A 26,362-nucleotide genomic window follows, 5' to 3' on the forward strand; every position below is an offset into this window, starting at 1 on the left:
AGATCTGTGGGCAGTGAATATCACAAATGATTTTCTTGTAGGGAAGTACCAAAGATTGTTATATCCTACCCCTCCCCCCCCCCCCCCCCCCCCCCGTCCCCACATATGTGTGCCCCCGCTTGAGACAGCGACGATTGGGAAGACAGGGAGGTTGATGGGGTAATGCCTGGTTGGCTATACCCTACACGTCCGGACGGAGATAATGTGAATGAAGAAGACTATAGACAGAAAGGTGAGCATCAATGGTTGCTGTCCTTTTGGTGCGCTAACATTAGACGGGTCACTAGCGAGAAAACCGTTATGTGTCCCGGTGACGATTAGAGTAACTCGGTTAAGCTCCGGTAAGCTCGGAGGAACGTCGCACCGGCTGCAGCCAATGGGAGGAGGGCGTCAAGGCCAGCTGCAGCCGAGTGGATAGTGTCTGGGAAAATGAAGAGCGAGAAGCGCGGTTTCGTGCGCGGGCACATGCCAGAAAGAAGAGCCGAATGCTGAAGTCGCCCGGGGGAGCTCGCAGTGAAGAGGCGAGTACAAGTGGCTTCAGGAAAGGGGAAACGACGACTCAAAGCGCAAAGAGCAGCTCAGGCGGCTTATCGCAAGAGGAAAGCTGAGGAACGACTGAAAATAACACTTGGTGCAACTCGAACTTTCAAGCTCAGAAAAAAAGCTGAACAAAGCCAAAACAGGGCAAACGTGCTAGCGCACCTAAGCAGCGTTTAGCTAACCAGGTAAATCGGGGGCCATTTTTTTGTGATACATATAAATGAACAAAGAACGTCCGCAGTGGTTGTACAGACGGGCGCTCAAGCCTGGAAACCTTATATTTATACAATGAGCTTTCATTCTTTTCTGCGCTCACGGACAAGGTCTCTCATAAACGTATCACTGCAGGAACAAAACCTGTGTCCTAATATCGGTGTCGTATTTTGTTCTGCTTGATTATATTCTGAGCGCTCCATTTAGCTCAACCTGGCATACTGTCGTCCACACACTTGCCTGGAGCGCTCGAGGGGCGCGCTCTCTTGCGTATTTATGACAATCGTCCCTGCCTGACAGGCCCGACACATCTTAAGACACGATCCATGGCAATGTGCAGGCATGATAAGGCCTTGTTTTGAGCCTTAGGCTGCTCGTAAATAACGCCAGTGGTGCTCCCCGGTGCGGCCTTCATGCGCTCTAGACAGGTGTGTGGACGACTGTACGATAAATCCATTTCTTTACATTCCTCGGAGGTTCTAACGGAAGTGGTACGTATGCGAGCACATACTGTATACTACTGCAAGGTGTGTTTTGAAGAGGTGAGGTCATTAAACATTGCGTACCGACAAACCAGGAACTCTTGAACTCTTTTACAAGTGTTATCAACGAGCTTAGTATATTTTTGCTCCTTAAACACTTTTAGGGCGAAAAATAAAAAAAAACGCCTCAAGACAGGCCAAATCGAGAAGAAACACACAGAACCACTTTGTGTGCAAATTTTCTCTCTGCTCTGTCTGGCGCTTATTCTTTCTTTTTTTCATTTCGTGCCTTAAAACTACGAATTATCAAAACCATAAAAGACCCTTCCGATGAGTGATCTTCCGTTCTGGTGCCCTTGCAAACATAATATCTATACTTAATTGTCCACTGAAAAAAAAAAAGTATAAAACGTGCTGACGTACTAAAAGACTGGTGCATTTTGTGCGTCTATAGGTAAATCGCAAGATGTGTGGCAATGAACACAGAAATCAAGTCATCAAATTTCAACTCTTTGCACACCTTCATCGTGTCACTAAACTCCGACAGGATTGAAAGCACGGTCGCAGTGCGTTGAAAACGCAGTACGAACGCTCATAATGGATTCAAAATATGAACATACAAGATTCAAAAGCGAAACAAAGCCACGACGCGAAGCGGCGTGCAAAAATAACGCAAACGGCACAGAATACCGTGACCGTATTTATAGATCCTGGTCAGTACGGTGCCGTAAACAATGCCTTCGAACCAATCCACAGGCGGGTATACAATCGAAGCTATCGACATGGTCCTTCGGGAAAGGCTTGCATGAAGAGAGAATTAGGTGAGTGAGGTGCACAAACATTAAGCCCGCACGCCAACCGACCAGGTTTCTAGAACTTATAAAACACGAGCAGCCTTAATAGCCATCCAGTGGCACTGCCATTAGCCGTGAAATCGGTAGGGGAACGTAGAGCAAATGTGTCTGCTTTTCGATGCGCGTTCTAAGTATGACATGCGCTCAGTGAGAGCTAACTTTCAGCAGCAGCAGCTACTGATTTCAGTGAACACGAACGGGGCTCGGAACGTTCCTGGACGATGCCCTACCGGGGCTATTGAGACTGCTCGTGGACGTTTGACAGCGAGCTGCAGGGCGGCTGTACGCGGGCGTGCCGCTGTCAAGCGTGCAACGGGAAGCGCGTCGAGCGCGAGAGGAAGCGAGAGAGAAGTGTGCTTGCCTCAACGTCGTCCTTGCCGTAGTGGCCGCTGATGGTGGACACATGCTCGGCGCTGTGGTACATGACATCCACGGGCGCCGACACTGTCCGAAAACGTTTCTCGGTGACGCCCGCTGCCTGTCTCACGGGCACTGTCGAGGTCTACCGCCAAACTGCACGGCGAGCCGCGCTCGATAAGCAGCCGCTCGCGGCTCCCTCCCCAGGCAACGGGTCATGGAGACGGCCGTCGACGCCTCGATAAGGCCGCTGACACGCGCCATGCACCGGCGCAGCGCACCTCGCCGCGCTTCGATATCGTTTGATAGAGCCCCCTTTGTGTCGGCCATCGAAGCGAACGCTGGCCACGTCGAGCGGCAACTTCGAGCGACGCGCAGGTGGTCTACGCGAGGTACAACGTATAATGCGCACGCAAGGATAGTGACGTGGGTGGGACTTTCATGCAGACAACGACGAGGTTCCGAGACATGCATGCAGGAGCTGTCAGGGAGTCGTCCTTTTGGGAAATGATGCTTGTTTTATTTATTTTTTTTTTCGGGGGTTGCGGTCCAAACAGCGGGCGGGCCGAGCGCTCGCACTGCTTGGCTAGCACCATCTTCCCAGCGGCCTACAATTTTGTGTGTGTAGTGAGGGGGGGGGGGGCTCTATTATTTGTTTAAACACCGACAGGATGGTAGACAGAAGCAGACAAGCAGCCATCATCATCATCATCAGCCTGACTACGCGCACTTCAGGGCAAAGGCCTCTCCCATATCTCTCCAACTAACCCTGTCTTGTGCTAGTTGCATCCACCCTACCCCCCGCAAACTTCTTATTCTTGTGGATGTGTGGGGCATGCGCTTGTGAGCTGGGGTGTCAAACCTTGCTGCGTATTTATTTCTGTTCGTGCCAACAAACCACCAGTGTAAGTCAGCGTTCGTCCTGCGTGTATCTCCTTTCTTTGTCCTGTGTATTTCGAGCTGAAAAAAAAAATGCATTCTACGTTCTTAATCTTATCCGCCCAACTAACTTTTTGCCGCTCCCTGGTATTCTTGCCTTCTCTTGGAATCCAGTCCATTACCCTTAATGACCATCGGTTACCTTGCCTTCGCATTACATGCCCTGCCCATGCCTATTCCTTCCTATTGCTTTCGACTAGGATGTCATTTCAAATCATTTTGTGCGACTACCTTCTTGTTTAATCCTCAGCTGATCGCATTCTACTTCAGGGTGCAGACGCGATGCGTAGGGGGAGAGAACCCATAGTACAGAGCGGGAAGTGGTGCGATGTATATATATGCTGATTGCCAAACAATTTGGCTGCACGATAGCAACTTTTCGTCCTCATAACCTTCCTCGCAATTGCTCGTTACGTGCTGAGTGCAGTTGGCTCGTTACATCTCGTATTCTCATGAGAAAGGCTGTTAGGGCAACATTCAAACTATTTGTCTCTGATGCTCGTGCCAGCGTCTTCCCCTCTGCCGGAGGCAACGGTTAAGAGGCTCCCACAAGAAAGAAAAAGGATTCCGGTTACTGCCCCATTTCTCAAGTGTTTGGGGTTCGCTGACTCGAACTCGCCGTAAACAAAGAGAAAGGCACTTATCGAACCGCTGCGAAAAGAATAAAAGCGGCACTTTGTCTATAGGCATCCATATAACAAACAATGGCAATGTTTATCTGTTGTAACAACACGTAAACCGCTTCTAGGATTTCTAATCGATTTATCAGTATCCTTCAGCAGGGAATTTTCGAATCTAATCATGCTACCTAAGATGCTGAGGGGGATATGAAGCGCAGCGGAATGGCGTGTATGATATTGCGCGCTGCTGCAGTGAAAACAGCTGTGAATCCATAGCCTGGATGGGGCAGGCACTCCACCGTTCAGTCACGTCGACTGCCGTTTTTTTTTTTTCACACCAAGTTCTCGTAGATAAATTACGTAAGCAACTCTGAAAATGTAACAGTTAAAATAACTTGCTCACTTTTTCATAGTTTAAACGTGTTAGGGATGATGGTACTTCGTCGACACGCAGAACGTCGAAGAGGACGACAAATCGAGTGAATAAAGTCCTATGTGGACCGAAGAAATTAGCCTCTCATCCTGCCAGTAGTTTAAGAAGACAATATAAGGAAACGAAGAAAGAGTGTGGTACGTGAGGTTTAATTAACCACCAAATGGCATACACGTGTGCCATCAGGGGCGCAGTGCTTGTGGGGTACCGATTAATTTCGAGCACCACTGTAAACAAGAACACGCCTCTATGGGAGTAAAAAGGGGAGTAATCTGTCCTCTAGCGCACTCTCTTTTAGGGGTAGGGTATATGGTGCCCAAGTTCATGAGGAGATCCCACTGCAAAGCATAGTAACTTGATGCAGTTAGCAGTAGGATGACGCTTTTACGTACATACGTCGACTGCGGGATCCCTCCAATTAACCATGTACTATGCCAGCTGCGGCCACCTTATTCCCGCAGACTTCTTTATCTCATCGCCCCACCTAACTCTCTGCTACCGTCTGCTACGCTGGCCTACTCTAGGAATCCACTCTGTTACCCGAAACAACCATCGATTATCCTGACTTCTCATTACATGCCCTGTCAATGCCCATTTCTTTTTCTTGTTCAACCAGGCTATCATTAGGTCTCACGTCCCTTAACCACTCTGCTCTCTTCCTGTCTCGTAACTTTACACCTGTCATTTTCCTTTCCATATCTCGCTGCGCTGTCCTCAATTCAAGTTCAACCCTTTTCGCTAGTGTCCGCGTTTCTGCCCCATGGCTGAATCCTGGCACTCTGAGTACAGCGGGTTTTTCCACACAGCTGCGCGTACTGAAATAAAAATTAGAAGAATGCTCAGTGATCGCAGGAAAGCACTAATCGCCTAGATTTGAGTTGCTGTTCAGCGTAAACAATAGGAAGCAAAGCGTTGCAACTGCGAAAAATAAAACCTTAACGGGAGGAAGGGGCACGCCGCACGAGGATGGTGAGGGCACGAATGCGTCTGTGACTATATTGTTATACCCTGTGGGAAGATGCGCCTCATGGCGCCACCTCTCACCTTACAGCATGAAATGGCAACCTCTATACGCGGTCGCTACAAATTGTGTACCAGCTTAGCAACACGCCGCTGCTTCCCACCTGGTTCCAGTGCTGCCCGGTGTAGGTCTTGGCAGTGCCGCAGTTCGCGTCCATACCCGTAGAGCGGCTCCGGTCGTGTACGCGCCCGAAAGCAGGAAACAATGCGCGCGACCGGTGCGCAGCCACCGCACAGAGGGCCGGGATATCGCCGAAGCTGGGCGAGCAGCTATCGCGTTATCTTCGCTTGATTTGAGGAAATGCCCTCTTAATTGGAGAGCTCGTGAACTTCGCATCGCAACCAATCCGCAAACACAACTCGTTCCTCCCAGATAGAGTTCTCGTCAAGAACGATTATCGAATGCGGCAAACAAAACTTGTTCGTGAGCAAAAAAACAAAAACGCTCCGTTGCCCACCGGTCTTCGGAGACAAAATGAGTCAGGGATGCAAGATACAGAGAGAGAGAGAGAGAGAGTTGGCAGCGAAAGTCGGCTTGTACAATTAGGACTGTACGGTATATCGCAGTTCAAGGATTAAGGTTCGGTTAACTTCTCATTATACTCCGGTGCCGAAACCGAGCAGTAACTTCTGAAGGTTAATTTCTTTCAAATACATAGGCTGACAAGGAAAGAGAAATTAGGGAAATGACGGAAGGGAAATATGTAGTGAAAACCTCAGTGTTCATTGCATCGTTATGGGCCGCGAACAGGACATGACAGGCTGTGAGCAAGGGCAAAGAAGACGCGCGAGTTTATTCATCTGTAGCTTGTATACATAAAGTGGGAAAGGGTGCGAGTCCCTCAACGTGACAAGCGTGTTGTTTACGTCATGAACAATGCTGACGCGTGGCGCGCGCTGCGCCAGATACGACACTCATCAAAAAGCTGAGGAAGGCGTTGTTTAGTTCACCAACTGCAGTAGTGGGGCCTAAGAAGCTGAAAATAAGTATAGACCATTGGCAGTAAGAATTTCCTATAAACAACCACAGTATTATTTATAATAAGACAAAATTTAATCGAGCCCTATTTTGCAAAGATGTAATCACTAAAGCAGGTGCATTTAGTACGCTGCATTCATAACTTATTTGCATTTATTTCGCAAAGAACCAAAGACAAAAAATGCGAACAATGCACAAGTTCATTCGGTGATTTCTAAGGCGTTTCAGCAGCTTCTTGTGAAATTGTCGCTGTTTACTACGGAAGCGATACTGTCAAGAATCGACCAACTGAGCTTTTTTGACTTGCCCTGACGTCAGAAGGCATGAGGGCGGCAATAAAATTATCCACAATGATGAATATCACACAATTATGTACAATTTTCGTCAGAGACATACGCACAACCTTTGTTGGAGTTATCCACAATGCTCAGATACACAAAATTATTGCCTCCCGCATGCCTTCTGACGTCAGCGCAGGTCAAAAAAGCTCGGTTGGTCGATTCATGACGGTATCGCTTCCGTATGCAAACAGCAATAATTTGACAAGAAGCTGCTGAAACGTTTTAAAAGTCGCCGAATAAACTTGTGCATTGTTCGCATTTCTTGTCTTTGATCTTTTGTTGTACTTTGCCGCTTTCTTTTTAAGGTTCCGTGATACTTGCATTTGTTAGCATTGTTTAACGATGTACTATCGGGGATAAAAGTAATTGACCCCTGCTCCAAATATGCAAATAGATAGCAAAGTCGGCAATCACGGCAGAGTTATTTCTTGCTGACTGTAACGAGGGAACGATGAGAGAAGTGCTTCGTCAGGTGGCGCCCACATGCAGCGGGGCACGGTTCGGAGCTTCGAGGGGAGCTCAGTTACTTCTGTCCCCGATAGTGCTTTGTTTACATTTCCTATCCATTTTTTTTTTCCAACCTGATAAGTTGTTCTTGCACTTTGCAGTAAATAATAACATGTTGCCCCCTAATGACCTAGCGAGTCTTTGAGGCGCATTAAAAATTTTCGTTTAGGGTCGTTGCGTATATGAGGAAATTCAGCGGCAGCAAATACAAACGTTGTCATTTTTTTTATCCCTGCCACTATCCCCTCTTGTTTGACCCCTCCCACCACGAAACGACCCACTGTAACACTGCCATTGAGCTATTTATTTCCTTATAACTACTTGAAAACCACTACACAGGTGCATACTCTGTGTGACTTCGGCAGAACTTGGACACGCGTGCCTCCATTAATGCTACGAATCTAGTGTGAAGCGCCACCAGCGCGGACAGACTCGGACACGCGTGCCTCCATTAATGCTACGAATCTAGTGTGAAGCGCCACCAGCGCGGACAGACTCGGACACGCGTGCCTCCATTAATGCTACGAATCTAGTGTGAAGCGCCACCAGCGCGGACAGGCGATACTGCTATAGAAGAGTTTCACGCACTATGCGGCATAGCGTAAACCTTGTTTGTGAAATGTGTGGGCTGCACGTTAGCGGATAGCGTCCTGAGAGCATGCACCTGTGCTCATTAAGCTACTTGTTTGAGGGTTCTCGCCTCCCGGCTACGTGCAGCATCCGATAGGCGTTTCGTAGCGTTTGTTTGCGTCATTCTACCGCGCGTCCCGGTCGGTGACGACAAAGGCTGCGCGAAGCACTAAGCTCGGGGTGCGTTCAGGGGGTGGTCACGTGATCATGCGGGAGCGTGCACACCGTCCGAAGACAACAAAGGTAGCACTAGGCACCACTGCTCTCACCCCGTGTTTTTCCTCACCCGCGATGCCATCCACTACGGCATCTCTCGTGGGGGTGGTGGCAGCAACTTTTATCTGTTATCTGAAAGAAAAATATATAAGGGTGGGCTCCTATTTGTCCAGGAGTCCATGGGCCTGTGCTTCACGGAGGGCAGTCATATTTGGCCAGTTGGTTGAGCAACCCGCAGAGCGACCTCCCATGAGAAGAGGGATGGGTGTTGGGGGGGGGGGGGGGGGGGGGCCTGTCATGAGTTGGGGACATTCCCACAGGTACTGTAAGAGGGTGGCCTTGGCCGCCCCACATGTGGAGCAGAGTGGGAGGGTCAAGGTAGGGTGGGAGCAATGATGGAGGTGGAGTGAGATGCAGAAGTTTGTCTGCAGCTGTCGCCAAACCGCACTGTAATTTGAACCTAGTGTGCGATGAGGTGGTGGGAGTGTGGCACGGCTGTGTTTGTAATGGGTAGTGCGTCGGGTAGGCTGTCCGATATTCCGGGGTCGGGAGGTATAGTTCTCGGGCCAGCACATGAAAGCGCTGATTACCGGAGATCGAGGCAAGCTCAGGAACCCACTTGAGGATTATCTCCGGGGTAAGGGTGTGTCCGGGTGTAAGAATGAGTCGGATGGCTGAGGTGATGATACCTTTCTGATATTCGTGGTACACCTATTGAAAGTCGGTGCAGATTTCCGGTGGCGTTGTTATCTTGGGTAGCGTGTATGAGCGCCAAGGCGATGGCCACGCCCTCAGCCTCCGTATAGGGTTGTGGGCGGTGAGTGTGGCTGCGGCCCCGGTGATGTCATCATCGTACACGGCGATTCCGGTATAAAAGCCGGGTTGGGTGTGCTGGGCCGCGTCTACGTGGATGTCGCTTCTGCCTCTTTAGTGTTTGTTGCAATATTCAGTTCGGGTCTTGCGTTTGGCCGATGTAGCTGGGGGTCCATGTTTCTGAGTAAGAGTTTGAGGCGTAGTTGGCCCTGGTGCCAGGTGGGATGATTTGATAGTTGGGGGCAGGTGAGGAGGCGATAGAAGTCAGGTGGAGATGCCGCAGGAGGTGTTGCCCGGTTTCTCTGAAGGAAAGTTAATGTTATTTGGTTGCTTCCCTGGGCTTCGAGTAGTTCCAAGAGAGTATGGTATGTGTACGTTGCGAGTAAGAGATCTGCGCGAACCGATTGTGGTCAACATGCAGCGTCGGGCCGTTAAACCCTAAATACGCGTACCATACCACCCCACACATGTGGCGACTTTCCTTGCACCATCCCGTTACCTTAACTAACAAGGGAGGGCGCCCGTGTCACAGCGACACGAGCAGCACAGACGGCATGAGTACTGCGCGCGCACGGGAGACAGCTCGCTCTCTTCGGCTGGCGAACTCGACTCGCGCTGACGTTCCGGCGCGGCGCTCCGCTCACCGCCAGCGAGGCGAGGCCTCGTGGGAGCTTTTTCCCGCGAGCTCGTCCCGTCCGGCCTCGGAATTTCTCCCCTGGCCTAGCGTTGGCGAACATTGGCTCGTACCCTTGCTGGTGAGCCAGATGACTTCGATCGTATGGTGTTGCTAGCTGCCGTCAATGTTGTTTCAGCAATAAATGCCATTTTGTGTCAGCCAGTGTCGTTCCTTTATTTCCCTCCGAGCAAGGCCCGCTTTGGATGTGCGTTCGGTAGCGCACGCCTTCACGGGGTGGGGATCGGCGCCTTTTAACTGTCAGCTGCGGTTAAGCGCTGAGAACGTGTTTACCCCTCTGTTCCAACCCCGCACACCATACCATATCGTAAGAGTGACCAGGTATGTTAAGTGGCAATGAACAAAGCTGCTGTGAAGAGTGAAATGCCATTCAAGTGGAAATATGCGGACCAGTTAGTATAACGAGTCACGCAGTTTGGCTCAGTAACGTGCTTCTTCTATGTTAGCTTGACCCAAAGTAAAACCAACAAGTCCCATCTCTCGACTCATTGAAAGAGGCAATTATTATCTTGAGTTTTGTATTTTCGATTTTGAATATCATGTATATGTTTTTAGAGGCGTTCACACTTAGCTGTTTAACATGGAACCAGAGTGTTGATTTTTACTCTTGCCTCCGCTGTTTTATAAATCCTATTTTCGTTCTGTGTCAAAATGTTCATACCGCCGTTATACAGGGTGTTTCACCTATGATTTTTCGCACTGCTTAAAGATAAGGTTTTCAGTTAGAAGAATGCTTTTTCGGCATAACATTTTCAACGGTATAGTACGTCAGAATACAGCTGAGACGTGCTACCTAGCAGGCTGGTTAACTAATAGTGAATAGTTAACTTTTTAACTATTAGTATTGGACTCATTACTTATTGAGAGGCGTGTAGCCCGCCATAAGTAATAACCATATATGTTTTTTAGAATTTCTAACATGCGGTTCCCGTCAGCGCTCTGGCCCAACAAATTTTGTCTATTTCGACGAGTTACGTGCAATGGAGAGGTTGTTTCGCCTGCAAGCTTACCGAAAGCGCATGTATTATGGCACGATGTATCCAAAATTTGTTGGGCCACAGCTTCGAGGGTAACCGCTGTTTCTAAATTGTAAAAGCTGATATGGATATTACGGTGGGCTACACGCCTCTCTATAATTAAGGAGCCTAAAAATTATACTTAAAAAGTAAAATATTCTATATTATTTAACCAGCCTGCTAGCTAACATATCTTAGCTGTATTCTGATGTATTACATCGTACAATGCAATGCCGAAAAAAGCGCTCTTCTATCTCAAAAAGCCTAATTTTAAAAATTGTATAAAGTCTTAGGTGAAACACCCTGTATAAGACACATTCTTGGCTGAAGTGCGCTGTACTTCAACCTGTAGGGTAGTTGAAGTGCGTCAGAATAAAGGTACAAAAGAGCAGTCTACGAAGTATTGACCTCTGTGTTATTTTTCTACCATACCTGATGGTTAAAGCAGATAAGGGTGAAATCTCATGAAACCGTATAGAGCGCGAGAAGATTGGTTTCATACAGCAGTAGTTCAGGATAGCCTCCCCTGCGTTCTTTTGTTCTAATGGGCTGTGAAGAGAACTGTCGAGGAAAAATCGGGACGAAAAAAAAATAAAGGAAAGCCGCGAGACAACAAGCAGTAAAACAGACGATTACACTAAACCAAGTTTGCGCCCCAACAGCTTCAAAGATCGCAGGTTATGTGTTCAATGTAAACGTATGCAAAATTTCTTGGAAAAATGATTTAAATTACGAGCACGTAATAGAAAAAGGTACCTTCGCACGCGATGTCCTGGCATTCAACAAAATAAGTTTTGCGCCAAATTCGAAACAAGTACTGCTTCCTTTGGCCTCCAGTGGTCAGGTTCGTGCCGTTTGCCGAGCTACTGTGGAACTGCGCGATCAGCTGACCTCTTCTTCGAAAGAGGCACGACATCAGACGCAGTGTTGGTGGGGGCCGAAGATGACGCCCGGAAGGACTCCTCTTTCCCTTCGCGCACGCGGATGCTGTCAAACACCGAGTCCACTCACTCGACATGAACCGTGAGGGACACAGGTACGAGGAAACGAAACAATTGTTTCAGTGTTGTGAGTACTTACTTTACTTGCAGTACGTTGACTCCCGATATAATGAGCGGGCCCCTGGATGTCTTCTTTATAGCCATTGTACCGTTACTGCCGCAGGTGACTTTGGCCAAAAGTTTCGCATGCGTGCAGTCTTACGGGCCACCGTGCAGACCGAGAACAACCTAACTAGTGTTCGGCATGCTACCGATATGTGCTGAGGAAGCCTTGAACACCCGCACCGAGCGCTCCCAGCGATGCCGAATACAAGTACACTGTTAAGAACGGGCCACAATCCCACCGCTGGAACCAGTGTTAAAGATGGGGCTTCTATCCCACCGCTGGAACCAGTGTTGAAGACGGAGGGGTCCTGGAGATGACTAACTCGTTTAGCCCCGCAGGTACCGGCTCCGAAAGACGATGTCGGACTGCGTTATCGAGGAAACTGTACAGAAGGGTTTATTCTACATATTTACAGATGATAATGGAATCGAATCGAATGCTCCGATCACACAACAACATCCCGTTAAATACGGTTCGCGTTCCCCAGATCCCTGACTGGGGAACTTAGTTCGAATAACGTTGTCCAATCGGATGGGCCATTGATGACGCTGGCGGTACCACCCACGGCACGGGGCGGTGCTGAAGCTCTCTCGCTCTCTCACAGCTCGGGGGATGAGAAGGGGAAGACAGTCATCAAACACAGATGCGTCACCTTGTACACTGGGGCTAGTCTTCTGTGCGTTGCCGCCGCGGGAAAGGAGAAGCCTGCAGTTTCCCCGCAGGTGAATGACCTCCTCGATCTCCCCCGCCGGATGGCCGAAGCACGAGACCTCTTCGAGTACACAGCGTCTTTCAATTAGCAGCCTCGCTCGGCGTGACCTTGTGTAGCATCATCCCGTCCGGTGACCCGAAGGCCGACTCGGCCAACGTATACCGCTGCTTCCGCCGTACTTCCTGTGCATCTCTGCTTTCACCGTTGCTGCTGCTGTCACAAGCTCTCGCCGCATCTTTGCCTAACGACGACACTCGTCTGACAGTAATTTCTCCCAGGTCCGTGGGACACAGCGTCCTTCGATCGGTTCGGAGGTTCGGTGATTTGGAGTGCAACAACCCCGTCCGTCGTCGTCAATGCTTCTGCCGCCGGCGCCAGGCCTCATCATATCCCTTGCTTTGCGATGAGTCACACCCGGCTCCCAGGACCACGTTGTCCACTCTTAACAACACCAACGGAATCTCTGCCTTTCCAACGCGCGCCCATTTTTTCCGCAGTCCGCATTGCCTTCAGCGCCCATAAAACGCGCCTCGTAGGAATTACATCGTATATGAACGCAGGAAGCGTATTCAGGATATTCTCCGTTTCCTAACCGGTGAAGCCGATAAGGGCTGCTTCGGAAGAGGGCATGCAGCGACGATTTGGGCTCAAGTACCCGCTTTGGTTGGCTTCGCCGCAAAACTCAAAAGCACGCATTTCGCTACACTTCACTGCATGACTGCAGTGTCTTGTGGAGGTGGGCACGCCAGACAGGGGGCTAAAGAAAACAGTTAAAAAAAAAACTCAAATGCTTCGATTACAGGGAATCCCAGCTTCTTTCTGCTTCATTTGATACAACGGGTAGCGTAGTTTTTTATTGCCTCTTAGTTGCCGAGGATTGTAGACAACGTGCTCACAGCTACGTCAAAGTCCTTCGCCGTCTGCTGTTTCTTCTCACCCGATGCAAATACTTTTATTATGAGCAGCTTCTGGTCAGTGGAAATCGGTTTGGTTTGGTTTGGTTTGGTTTGGTTTGGTTTGGTTTGGTTTGGTTTGGTTTGGTTTGGTTTGGTTTGGTTTGGTTTGTTAGGAATTACCGTCCCAAAGCGACTCAGGCTATGAGGGGCGCAGTAGTGAAGGGCTCCGGAAATTTCGACCACCTGAGGTTCTTTAACATGCACTGACATCGCTCAGCACACGGGTCTCTAGAATTTCGCCTCCATCGAAGTGGAAATCGACTTGCACCGCTGTCGCTAATGTCGATACCGTCAAGCGTATCAAACAGCCACACCATACAACCAGTCCATGAAAACGGAATCGTATACTGCACACGTCGCCTCAAAGCGCAGTACGCTTGCAGCGAGGAGGTTAGAGATCAAGGAAAGTCCAGTTACCTTGGCAACCTTCGATGCGCAGCCGCGCAGCATCGCACAACACGTCGTTCAGCGAGCCGCGTACCCGAGTTTCGGCGAAGATAGCTTCGGTGTCAAAATTTTGTCGCGCCGAAGCCGACGAATCGTCCGAAGAAGCGCACCACGCGAGCCTCGCTAGAGGGGGATAAAGTTTTTATGAGCGTTTTGTATGGTGCTCCATAAAGCGGATTATGCGCGGTTTTGCAATCTGCCGCGTCAAACGGGTGCGGAAATGTTCATCGTCGTCGGAAATCAATGTAGGCTACTCAGCGCGGAATGGCCAATGGGGTTAGTTTGGGGTTCGTTATGGATATATATTGTAACGACGAAGAAGTTCGTGTTCAAGCGAAGACGACGACGAACTTCTGACCGTTGTGTTGAGCGGCATTGCCATCGCTTTGGGTGTGTGCTCGTGGTGCTCGACCTCTGTGTCTCTGTGTCTATATATGCTCTGCCATATATATGCAGCTCCTCGCAGCTCTGCCAGAGCTTCGAGGAGATGCGCAAACAGCGGTTACTGACTCGGCAACACCAAGCCCAGGTTGAATCGCTTTCTGGACTGGCGCCTGCAGCTGACAACACCTCTATGCTGCAGCAAATCAAAGATTTCGTCCGTGAAGAGGTAGCTCGGCAACTTTCTCTTCTGCCTAGCCCTCAACAGGCGCCGCCTTATTTGTCCCCGGCTCTTCGACAGGCCATACAACACCAGGTTACTGAGGCGCTTCCATCCTTCCATCCTCCGCCACCTGTCACCGCACCCTTGATTTACGCCGATGCTGCTCCAAGGTCTGTCACCAGTCCCATGCCTTGCGCTGACGTCGCCCCAAGACCTGTAGCCGGTCCTCGGACTTACGACGACGTTCTAGTACAGCCCCCGCCGTCGTCGTCCTATCCTACAATGTATGTGCCTGTGCAAGCGTCTTCACCTTCCCTGCGACCAGCTCGAAGAGCAAGCAATCCGTGGCGCACGAGTGACAACCGTCCTGTATGCTACACTTGCGGAGTGCCTGGCCACGTCGCGCGCTACTGCCGTCGCCATCTCCAAGCGCCAGCACCACGCGCGCAATCTTCGGGGTACTGGCCTCCAACCCGTCAATATTCTGAGGCTGTCGACCAAACGCCAAGTCGTCCTTACTCCCCTGATCGTTCAGCCCTCTCCAGCCGCCGCTCCCCTTCGCCACGACGCCGCTCTATCTCCCCCATGCGACGTCGCTCTAATTCTCCTCAGCAGGGAAACTAGGCGCCGCAGTTACGGAGGCAAGAACTGCGCCCCCGTCGAAATTTCGAAGACCTCATCGATCACCAGCGAATCTTATTGATGTTTTTGTTGAGGGCGTGTCTGCGATGGCTCTGATAGACACCGGTGCAGCGATTTCGGTAATGGACGAAAAGTTATGTACTTCTTTAAAGAAAGTTAAGACGCCAGTTTCGGGACTAACGCTGCGCACGGCCAGCGCACAGCCAATTACGCCGTTAGCAACATGCACCGCTCGAGTTCGAATCCAGGACACACTATACTACATCGAGTTCGTCGTGCTGCCTTCTTGCTCACATTGTTTAATTTTAGGGTGGGATTTCCTGTCGCGTCACGAAGCTGTCATCGACTGCGCTCGCGCAGAAGTTGGGTTCTCCGCTTTGCCTAATGTCTCGCCAGACGCTGCTCCTTCTGTTCCCTGCGCTAAAGCCGTCGTCACCGAAGACATCGTCCTTCCTCCCAGCTCCACTGCGCTTGTAAGCATCTCTTGTGACTCTGTTTGTGGTGACGTTGTTCTCTTCACGCCGGCCTGCACTTTCCTGCGCCGCAAGTCCCTCCCGCGGCCCTACGCTGTGCTCACTATTTCTGCTGGCCTCTCCGTGCTATGGGTCTCTAACCCGTTTTCCTTCCCAACTGCATTGCGCCATGGCGAATGTCTCGGCAGTGTACAATCTATTGCGTCCATTCTCACCTGTGAGGACCCCGCCGATTCGCCTCATCTAGCCTGACTGCGCTCAGCCCTCCATCTTCTGCGCCTGATTCCTCCGCTACAGACCTCTTGCTTCGCTCTATCGCCACCGATCTTCCTTCCCCGCAACGGACGCAGCTTCTTAACCTCCTTCACCAGTTCCGCTCCTCCTTCGACTGTCATCGGAGTTCCTTGGGCCAAACTTCAACGGTCACCCATCGTATCGACACCGGCAACCACGCACCAGTGCGGCAGCGCCCCTATCGTGTATCTGCCACCGAGCGCCATGCTATCAAAGAGCAAGTTTATAAAATGCTCCAAGACGGCGTGATCCAGCCCTCCAGTAGCCCTTGGGCTTCGCCTGTTGTGCTGGTCAAGAAGAAAGACAGCTCCATCCGATTTTGTGTCGACTACCGCCGCCTTAATAAGATTACGCGGAAGGATGTCTACCCTCTTCCGCGCATCGATGACGCTTTGGACTGTTTGCAAGGGGCCGAACTATTTTCTTCCCTCGATCTTCGTTCCGGATATTGGCAGGTCCCCATGGAAGCGGCCGATCGCCCCAAAACCGCTTTTGTAACCCCCGACGGCTTATACGAATTTACAGTTATGCCATTCGGCCTTTGCAATGCGCCTGCAACATTTGAGAGGATGATGGACACCATTTTGCGGGGATTAAAATGGAAGGTATGCCTCTGCTACCTCGACGACATCGTCGTCTTTTCTGCGGATTTTGACACCCGCCTCCATCGCCTGAGGCACGTCTTGAACTGCCTTTCTGACGCCGGTTTGCAGCTAAACTTGAAGAAATGCCGTTTTGCCGCTCGTAAACTCACTATCTTATAGGGCACGTTGTCTCCAAGGAAGGCGTTTCTCCAGACCCAGGCAAACTTCGTGCGGTCGCTGCTTTTCCCAAGCTTACATCTGTCAAAGAACTGCACAGCTTCCTTGGTCTGTGTTCCTACTTTCGTAGGTTTATTCGAAACTTTGCATCGATTGCTGCCCCTTTAACACAACTCGTATCCAGCAAGCTCCGACTTTTCACAGTGGTCACCCGCATGCGACAACGCGTTTTATACCTTACGCCGCATCCTCGCCGCACCACCTATCCTGCGCCATTTCGACCCGACGACCCCTACCGAGGTCCACACCGACGCCAGTGGTGTTGGTCTCGGGGCTGTACTCGCGCAGCGCAAACCTGGCTTTGCTGAGTACGTTGTCGCCTATGCAAGCCGCACCCTGACGAAGGCAGAGTCCAATTACTCAGTAACGGAAAAAGAGTGTTTGGCTATCGTTTGGGCTCTTACCAAATTCCGCCCTTATCTCTATGGTCGTCCCTTTGACGTCGTGACGGACCACCATGGGCTTTGCTGGTTATGCTCACTGAAAGACCCCTCCGGCCGCCTCGCAAGATGGGCTCTTCGTATGCAGGAATACGACGCCCGCGTAGTTTATCGCTCCGGACGCAAGCACCAAGATGCCGACGCCCTTTCTCGCTGCCCCCTTCCGGTTGAGCTCGCCGGCCTCTCAACACTCGAAGACTCCCCTCCGTTGCTTCACATCGACGACATGCCTTCAGCGCAGCGCATGGACCCTTGGATTGCGTCTCTGCTTGATTTCCTCTCTAACCCTACGGCGGCTTCTCCATCACGCGCTCTCCGTCGCCAAGCTCCTCACTTCGCCATTCGTGACAATCTCCTTTACCGCCGCAACTACAGCGCAGATGGTCGCAAGTGGTTATTAGTTGTTCCTCGCCATCTCCGCTCGCAAGTCTGTGATTATTTCCACGCTGACCCACAATGCGGACACGCAGGAGTCTTCAAAACATACAATCGGATCCGGCTGCGTTACTACTGGCGCGGAATGTATAACTTCATCCTTAAGCACATCCGCTCATGCCTGCCCTGCCAACGTCGCAAGCCCCCTGCTCACCGTTCTGCAGGCGAGTTGCAGCCGCTACCTTGCCCACCGCGCCCATTCGACCGCGTAGGCATTGATTTGTATGGACCTCTTCCCTACACTGCAGCCGGTAACCGTTGGGCTATCGTCGCCGTTGACCACTTGACGAGGTATGCAGAAACCGCCGCCCTTCCATCCGCCTCAGCGTCTGACGTAGCCTCCTTCATTTTGCGACGGATCATTCTTCGCCACGGCGCACCGCGCGAACTGCTGAGTGACAGAGGCCGCGTTTTCTTATCGGAAGTTGTCAAAGCCTTGCTCCGCCAGTGCAACATCATTCACCGAACAAGCTCTGCCTATCACCCGAAAACTAACGGCCTTACAGAAAGATTTAACCGTACCCTCGGTGATATGCTCTCTATATACGTCTCATCAGACCATTCCAATTGGGATCTCGTCCTTCCTTATGTGACGTACGCCTACAACACCGCAACGCAGTCGACTACCGGCTTCTCACCGTTCTATCTTCTTTACGGCCGTCATCCTTCTGCTCCACTCGATACCATTTTCCCATACCAGCCTGACGCATCTGAGTGTACTCCTATTTCGCAAGCTGCACGACACGCAGAAGAGTGTCGCCAAATCGCCCGTTCTCTCACAACTGAGGCCCAATACCGTCGGAAATCCCGCCACGACAGCCATCACACGTCCCCGCACTTTTCTTCTGGTAGCCTCGTGTGGCTCTGGATTCCATCCAGTACTCCGGGCCTCTCCTCGAAACTTCTTTCAAAGTTTCACGGCCCCTACCGAGTTGTGGAACGCACCTCGCCCGTCAATTACGTGGTGGAACCGCTGATGCCGTCTCCTGATCTTCGCCGGCGCGGACGCGAGACTGTTCACGTCCAGCGCCTAAAGCCGTATTATGACCCGGCCATCCCACCTACGCCGTAAGTCGCCAGGGTGGCTCCTCTTCTCCCCGGGGGGGCAGTTGTAACGACGAAGAAGTTCCTGTTCAAGCGAAGACGACGACGAACTTCTGAGCGTTGTGTTGAGCGGCATTGCCATCGCTTTGGGTGTGTGCTCGTGGTGCTCGACCTCTGTGTCTACGAGGCCTGTGTCTCTGTGTCTACCGCCGGCGCACAGTACTCTAACCATCCCAGTACCCATCTTATAATATGTAGGAAAATTTTACTTCGTAAAAACGAGATTTCAAATAATATCAAGTATATGGACTTCTATGGGAGCTTCCAAGGAGGATAACCATTCCTTCCTTATGTCCATTATTTGTTTATAAACCGTTTTGTTATATCGAGGCTCGACTGCATATCCGAACATAGAGTTGGTTATGAGCAGTGTGTTTTGATTTGACCTCACACAGTGGTGGGTGTTGGATACATGACCAGATTAGCTGGAGCATAGTTGTTTTGGTTGGACCGAACGCATTTGTGCATTATGGACTCTATGCGTAAAGAATAAGTGCGTAAAAGGTCATTCACAGACAAAAAAAAAAAAAAGAAACTACTAACTTAACTGCAATGTGGACACCGTGGTAAATGAATGTTACCGATAATGACCTCTAATGAGAAACAGCTGTGGCAGGTGTACGATGCCACTGCACGATTTCAGTCGTCCGAGAAGTGCACGCAATGTTCCGTTATTGTACGACATGTCACCGACACATACGTGTATGACAAAACGTGATGAGAAATACGCCAGTAATTCATTGCCCATGGGTATGCGATAAGGAACTACTGGGGCAAACAAAGAGCGTGCAAGTTCCTGACGTGGGTACCTATCAAGATACGGCCTGGTTATCTTCGGTGGTCGTCAGATACTGTGACTCGTGGATCAGATTTGCTGAGTCATTCAGAACCGTTCCTGTGTGTTAAGCAAAGTTCGCCGCATAAAGTCCCCTACTGGTATCCCATAATGATTGCTGTGAAAGTTAAATGAAGACGGGAAAAAGCGCAATCGTGTGGCTGATTTACATACATCTCGACACCACGGCTTCGTGCATACAGCCTACGCTTTAGTTGTAAAATCACTTGTGCTTCAAAAAATATTCGAAAACTCCTCGTGAAACACCTCCCTTAAAAGCCGTTGCTGGTACCCCCCTTTAGATTTGCATTATATTCGGTTTTAATATGTACACTTTACCACACAGACGCGCCGAAAAAATAAACTTTCAAAGAACGGAAAAAAGCACCGGAGCCCAAACAATCCACGCCGGCTGTTTCACGGAGGTCATGAGCCATCGGCTTCTCGCAGGCGAGTAATGGTCGCTGGACGCCGCGAAGATGCGCGAAGCAGACGAAAGGACTCATTTCGGAAACAAACGAAGGCAGACTGCATCGCTACTTAGTTAGTTGGGACTTTAATGGCGCAAAGTTGACTAGGCTCAAAGAGCGCCAAAGAAATGTTCAAGTTTGTGTTATATTAGGTGAACCGACTGGATAATTATATGCTCTGTACTAAAAACTAGACTAAAAATCCAGTGTAAACGGCTGAAATTAAATAAAGGGAATCTAAAATGACATAAATGCAGCGTTGTGAGCTGGACATAAAAAATATAAAGCATAAAATTTAAATGGCAGTTAATGGCTGGGTTTTGCCACGAGCAAGAGGGCGAGGAGTTCTCTTCCACCGTGCTTGGCGACGGCGTCCACTTGTCAGTGCCAGGCAACCCTTTTCAAAAGTTATGCTGACCAAAAATTAAAATTTTCTATGCCCATTAAAATTCCGATTCTATTTAGTACGCTTGGCAGCGCGTCTTCCGCCATTTTTTTTGGTGACAGATTTTACCAATAGTACTAATGTTTATTCTTTTTTTCTTGATTTTTTGCTCCTCAGTGCGCTGGCTACACTGAGAGGGGACAGAAGTAATAGCGCAGGGCCGAGTTCGACCTCCGGCTGTCCACAGCTCCTACAACGAGACCAAGATCACCACTTCTGAAGTAACGAGGTATTCGGCGGAGTCAGCACCGGAGGAATGGTGGAGTGGGACAAGACGGGGCCCTCAGAAGGAATTGGCGCACTCTTCGCCACCCTTCGGTGAAAAAGAGCGACAGCGGCTTGTTAACGGCCCTTTGCAGATGATACGCGTTTCCAGGCTTCTCTTCAGCAACGAGTTCGATGGTCTAGCCATATGCGTGGCAGGCAACGAAACGCGAGGCAAACTCCGATAACGCGTTGCCGGAGCATGCTATGGAAATAATAAATGGGATAACACGCTATCTTATTAAGGGTGCTTCACCGTCCTGTCAGTGCCCTTCCTTTCTTCTGTGTTCGTCCCGTAAAGTATAGCGCATAATAAGCATCATGCATAACCAACTAGGCCCCGACCTCACCTGCTTAGAATACACTTAGCAATATTTAATGTTTTTTTAGTTAGCAGGATGTTTTCTTCGGCATCATTTAGTCAACTGTTGCAAACAATAGAAACCGCTAAAGCGTGTTTATAGCAAGCTGGTTAAGTGGAACCTGATTTCAACCTTTTAACCCATTATCGGCAGGGGTGGGCAGTTTGCACAAAATAACGATATTTTGTTTGTACTTCAACAGTGAAGTTCAAAATGTCTAATAGGCATTGACCGTACAGAAGAACACTATTCAGAGCAAAGAAAAAGGTGTGCTTCTTGATTGAAAGCGAGTGATATGTTCCATTTCATTATGGTGCTATACCTGTACATTTAAAAAAGGGGTGTTTCTTTTTTTCTTTTTTTTTCTGGGGGGGGGGGGGGGGGGCGGTTTATAATCGATGGCCAGTACGTTGCATAACCTCGAGGCAAACTGTATTTGAATGCAGTAATGTCAGCTGGTGAGTGCAAATAACGGCTGCCTGCGTGCGTGTACAACGTGATTCGAGCTTCTGTCAGGACCTGCAAAGCTTAGTATCACAGTTACACGCATATGTGTAGTATTTAAAACTGCGCAATGATGCTGCAGGCAAACGTAATGACAACAAAAGAATGAGCCTGCCTGGATTCGAACCTGGAATCTTCTGATCCGTAGCCAGACTAGTTATCCTTTGCGCCACAGGCCCCTTTTTCTTCCTTTACGCATGGCATTTATTACACTGAAATTATGTTCTGGTTTCATGGCTTCATGGGATTTAACGTCCGAAAGCAACTCAGTCTATGAAGGACGCCGTAGTGGAGTGCTCCGGATACCTGGGGTTCTGGTATATGGCAGTACACGGGCTTCTAGCATTTCGCCTCCATCGAAATGCCACCGCCGCGGCCGAGACCGAACCTCTATCCTTCGGGTCAGTAGATAAACTCTACAACCACTGAGCCACCCCGGCGGCGCCGAAATTATACTCCGGTAACATGAACTAGCCTCCATTTTTTTGTATGTGTTGCTGGTTATTATCGGAAAAGACAGGGGTGAAAATGGGAGCGGTTTACCTGTCTCCCTTCGCAGGGTTCACTTACCCCTGCAAAAGAACAGAGAAAGAGTAAAGAAGAAAGAGAGGGCGGAGAAGAGAGGAGAGGTGCGTAAAGACAAGTGCACCAGCTCCACACGGGCGCAGGCGGCCCTAGAAATAGATTTTTTGGTTTTTGTGGGGTTTAACGTCCCAAAGCGACTAAGGCTATGAGAGACGCCGTAGTGAAGGGCTCCGGAAATTTCGACCAACGTGCACTGACATCGCACAGTACACGGGCCTCTAGAATTTCTCCTCCAAAGAAATTCTAGCCGCCGCGGCTAGAAGTAGAGAGGGAACTTTATTGCATAAAAGGTCAGAGGGGATTACCATTGTGGGAAATGGCAGCGCTAGGAAAACGGCGAAGACATCTAAGAAACATTGGCACCGATCCTGCGGCCAGCGCCTGTCCTGTGGTCTATGTTTTCCGATGTCGCCCACGTTCCCTCTGCGCTGCCATTTTTCATGATGAATGACTGACCAGCCAAAACGAGGAAACTAAGGGATTAGCATTACTCGCTCAACGCGTCCCAGACGTAATGTGCTAGGAGCGGCAGTAGGCATATGATTCAGTCCGCGGAGTTAGAGCGAGTCGGCTCACCCAGTCCACGGGGTGCGTCGCCGTACGCACTGCCTACAGGGGCTGTAGGGGATAAACTTTCATCACTTGATCGCACCCCCACTGCTCTCTGCGCTGCGTTGCTATGGCGACAGAAGTCGCGCGTGGTTTGCTTCACACGGCGTAGCGGCCGTCGCGGCCCCAAAGCCGTCAGCAGTGCTAGTATGCGCTGCAAGTTCAAGTTCTCGAGTATTCTACTTGAGCAACGTCACAGGAGAAGGCGGCAAGAGTGGAGTCGTCTGCTTCCATGGTGGCTTTAACTAAATATGCACCTGTGTAGCGAGCGTTGCCGGATCGCATAGATGGCTTTGCAACAGCAGTGACGAAGGTCTACGCAGTCCTCCCCTCTTGTCGCCTCGGCGCGCGCATTTGTTTTGTTTTGATTTGCTTTCGTTTGCATTTCTTTGCGAAGGGCAAGACTGCGTTGCTCCCCTCTAGCACTTAAAAGCCGCGCGGTCGCTGCGTCCTGTCGCTAAATAATCGCGCTTGTGGCACACTGTACGAGCAGCCGAGGTGGGACGACCGGCTGCATATCGTCCGAAGTATCACAAACGAAGCGCGGGGCAAAAAGCCGAAATTTCCTAACCCTAGGCGACTGACTGACTGAGGCCCCGCAGTACAGCGGGCCTCCTCGCTCCGCTCCCTTTCCCCGGGTGCTCTAGCAGAGAGGAGAAAGGGCAGAACCGGTTTCACCGGTTTTGAAGACGGCAGCACGGCTGTGTCCTCGGCGCGCGGATGGAGGTCACTGCGCTTTTTTTATATATATCCATGCTGTTATTTTTACCAGTGAACTCGTAAAATTTCGATGGTGGCGCCGCACTGCGGCGGTGGCAGCGATTGGCCGTTGCTTTGGCGCCAAAAGCAGTAGGTCTTGGCCAAAAGTCTGTTCTTGGCGGCCGGTGTGCGCGGGCAGCGCGGGCATGGGCGCTCAATGGAAGTGTAGCGGCGTGCGCGAAAGTGGCTGTAGTTTCGCAGGCAAGCAAGCGATCCCATTCCGGTGTCTCACGTTTTCAGGTAAGCGATCATTATTCTAACACGTTGTTGCAGGAGCTGCCGTTTGAGCTCAAAAGTATATGCCTTCCGCGGGCGTTATTAATGAACTTGCGTGTTGATGTACTAGGAATCTTTCATGCCTCGCTTATCTGACGCTCGCTGCGAATTAAGTTTGCAAGCGTTAGCTCGAACGTGTTCCAAGCTCCCGATATAGTTACTTCGTGGCAGCGAAGCGTTCAAGTATTATCTACCCTAAATGAAAATGCGTGCGCGCTGTTTTGTCAGTGCATGGGCGCCGCAGTCACTGATGGCATGTTGTCCCCCGTCGCGACGTGCATTGACGACCCACTTCAAAGTATGTGAGGTGTTATTAAAGGTGGCACCAAAATTTGATTGTGTTGTCTCTCTGTGATGGTACGCAAGACATGAGTGAAATGATGCCACGTTGCGACTTATGCTTGCACATGAATAAGTGGCTACTTGCGCATGGTATTCGACTGCACTAGTGAAATAATTTGTTCTCACGAGCTGTTTCTGTTCCTGGTTTCGCGACAGTATCTCTTAATTGTTATTACTACGGCTTATAGGGCAGGCTGTAAGAGTCGCAGTGATTTTAAGTTTTTCGTTTTGTTTTTCTCTCACGCGACCTAAAGTGCAAGGAGTGATATTACGGACACATTTTAGCTGTCGAAATCGAAATAGCATGTAAAAAAAATTATATTCACCGCGCGTATGCGGAGAACACGTCGTGATTCATGCACCGTATATACTCGCATATTAGCCGACTCGTTGCATGGGTCGCTCCTGCTGCTTTCCGCGCTATCTGGGATTATACTGGTAGGGTTATGCGGAATGTATGCTTGTCATTATGCTTGTGCAGTGCTGTACCCATGCTCATCTTCGGAGATAATCAGAAGAATTGAGACCTTCATGCATATGTCACTTCTATTCTGCGCTTAGTCTTATCTTTGCTGTCACATTGTACTTTGTTATGCCATTTCGTCAGGCATAAAGTTGCCTCTTTTCAAAAGCCTACTCAGCCTAGTGTGATATGAGTGTTGGGAACCTAACTGTACTGTACGTATGCGCGTCAGCGCAATTTTCCAATGAACTTGCATATGCATGTGTTGCAGGTTGTCCATGAGGCAGCTTTCCAGATGCAGCACTGGCCCCAATCGGTCACACGATGGCTTACGGGAACCCAAGACATGGAGGGTGTTCGTAATGAATAAAGACAGTGCCAGGACCAGCAGCGGTAGCACAGGATAAAGCTAAGTAGCCCCAGACTCTTCCAGCCTCAGGCCCAAAAAGATTGTCACTTTTCGTGCGCAGAACCGTCAGATTTTTTTTTTTTTGCATAAGTGAAATGTTCTTGCTCAATATGTTTTAAAAAAACTGTTAAGTATCTAATATGCAAAAGAACCAAGCAATGAGTTAAGCAAAGAAAGCATCGACGAATGTATTTTACGCTCATGCAGATGAGAGGAGGGAGTTAGTCGCATGGCCATTTCGATAGAGATGATTTTACACAAAGTAGAAAGAACAACCAAGTGGTTTGGGTGGGATCCACACCCATTGACCTGCACTTGTTACTTGTGGGGCTCAACCACTTTAGGTAGAAGGCAAAGCAGCCGCCACCTTATTTCAGTTGGCCTAGCACTGCATGCAGCGAGCGTAGGTCATGGGTTTAGATTCCACCGGGGCCAGGTGGCTGTCTTAATTTTTTATGGAAAATTATCTCCTCTTACGCGACAGCGTACACAGTTCGTTCGTTCGAAAAGCCGTCGGCTTCATAGCTGTCGGCACTGCGCGTCGGAAAAAATCGCATCAAGCCAACCGTTTGCCGCAGAATGTTCCGGGTAGTGTCATACGATTCAGCGTTTCGTGCCGCATAAACTTGCTAGTTAAGTTAGAACCTAGCTCGCGCAGGGATTCGAACCTGCGACCTATAATCGGGGACTGCGCATCAAGCGCGGTTCGAGCGTCCAAAACAGGTTAGACTGTTAATGCGACATTTCCTTTCCTAAAAAAAAACAACAATTTTCGATTTGTCCTATGGGCAAGGCGTCGCGCCGAACGGGCAGTGGCTTTCCATGGACTCCCTGGCAGCGCTGCAAGACTCTGTCGCTTTCTACTCTTAAAGGCGAAGCTTAAGCGTCCTCCAAATTTTAATAACCCTTATCAATCAGCACTTTCGTTAAATAGCAATCCTCCGTGCTTTCCTTGCTTTCTATTGCTGATAGCCTCTTTTGTATACATATATCATAACAAACCCTTCACTTCCATGTCATTGTCTCCTGCTGTGTGTTCTTCATGTGCATTAAAGGGACACTGAGGAGAAATTGAAGTTGGCTTGTATCGACAGAATACCAGCTCCTGATTACAAAAACGCCACTCATACTGACAACAAAGCTCTTGTAACGTAGAAAAGAGCAATAACCAAAATACAGGTATCGCCGCCACAGGCCAAACTCGCAAGTACAAGCGTCATGACGTCATATAACAAAACAGTGTTGCTAGAACCAATGGTTCTAGCAACGCTAGGACACGAGAAGCACAAATCACTGAGGCGCAGCCAATGCATGCGCAAATCTCCTTGACGTCGCCAGATGGCGCCACGT

General features: G+C 49.9%; 1 long non-coding RNA gene across 1 annotated transcript in view; it reads right to left on the reverse strand.

The window, feature by feature from the left end:
• Nucleotides 1–2,717, reverse strand: part of LOC149350309 (uncharacterized) — a 60,662-nt gene extending 57,945 nt beyond the window's left edge. The window contains exon 1 of the long non-coding RNA XR_016290322.1: nucleotides 2,451–2,717. This is a non-coding gene — a long non-coding RNA (uncharacterized LOC149350309). The remainder of the gene's footprint in view (nucleotides 1–2,450) is intronic.
• Nucleotides 2,718–26,362: the final 23,645 nt, after the last annotated feature.

This window comes from Amblyomma mixtum, chromosome 3 (genome assembly GCF_055824585.1).
Source record: "Amblyomma mixtum isolate Tamu chromosome 3, ASM5582458v1, whole genome shotgun sequence".
Taxonomy (NCBI): domain Eukaryota; kingdom Metazoa; phylum Arthropoda; class Arachnida; order Ixodida; family Ixodidae; genus Amblyomma; species Amblyomma mixtum.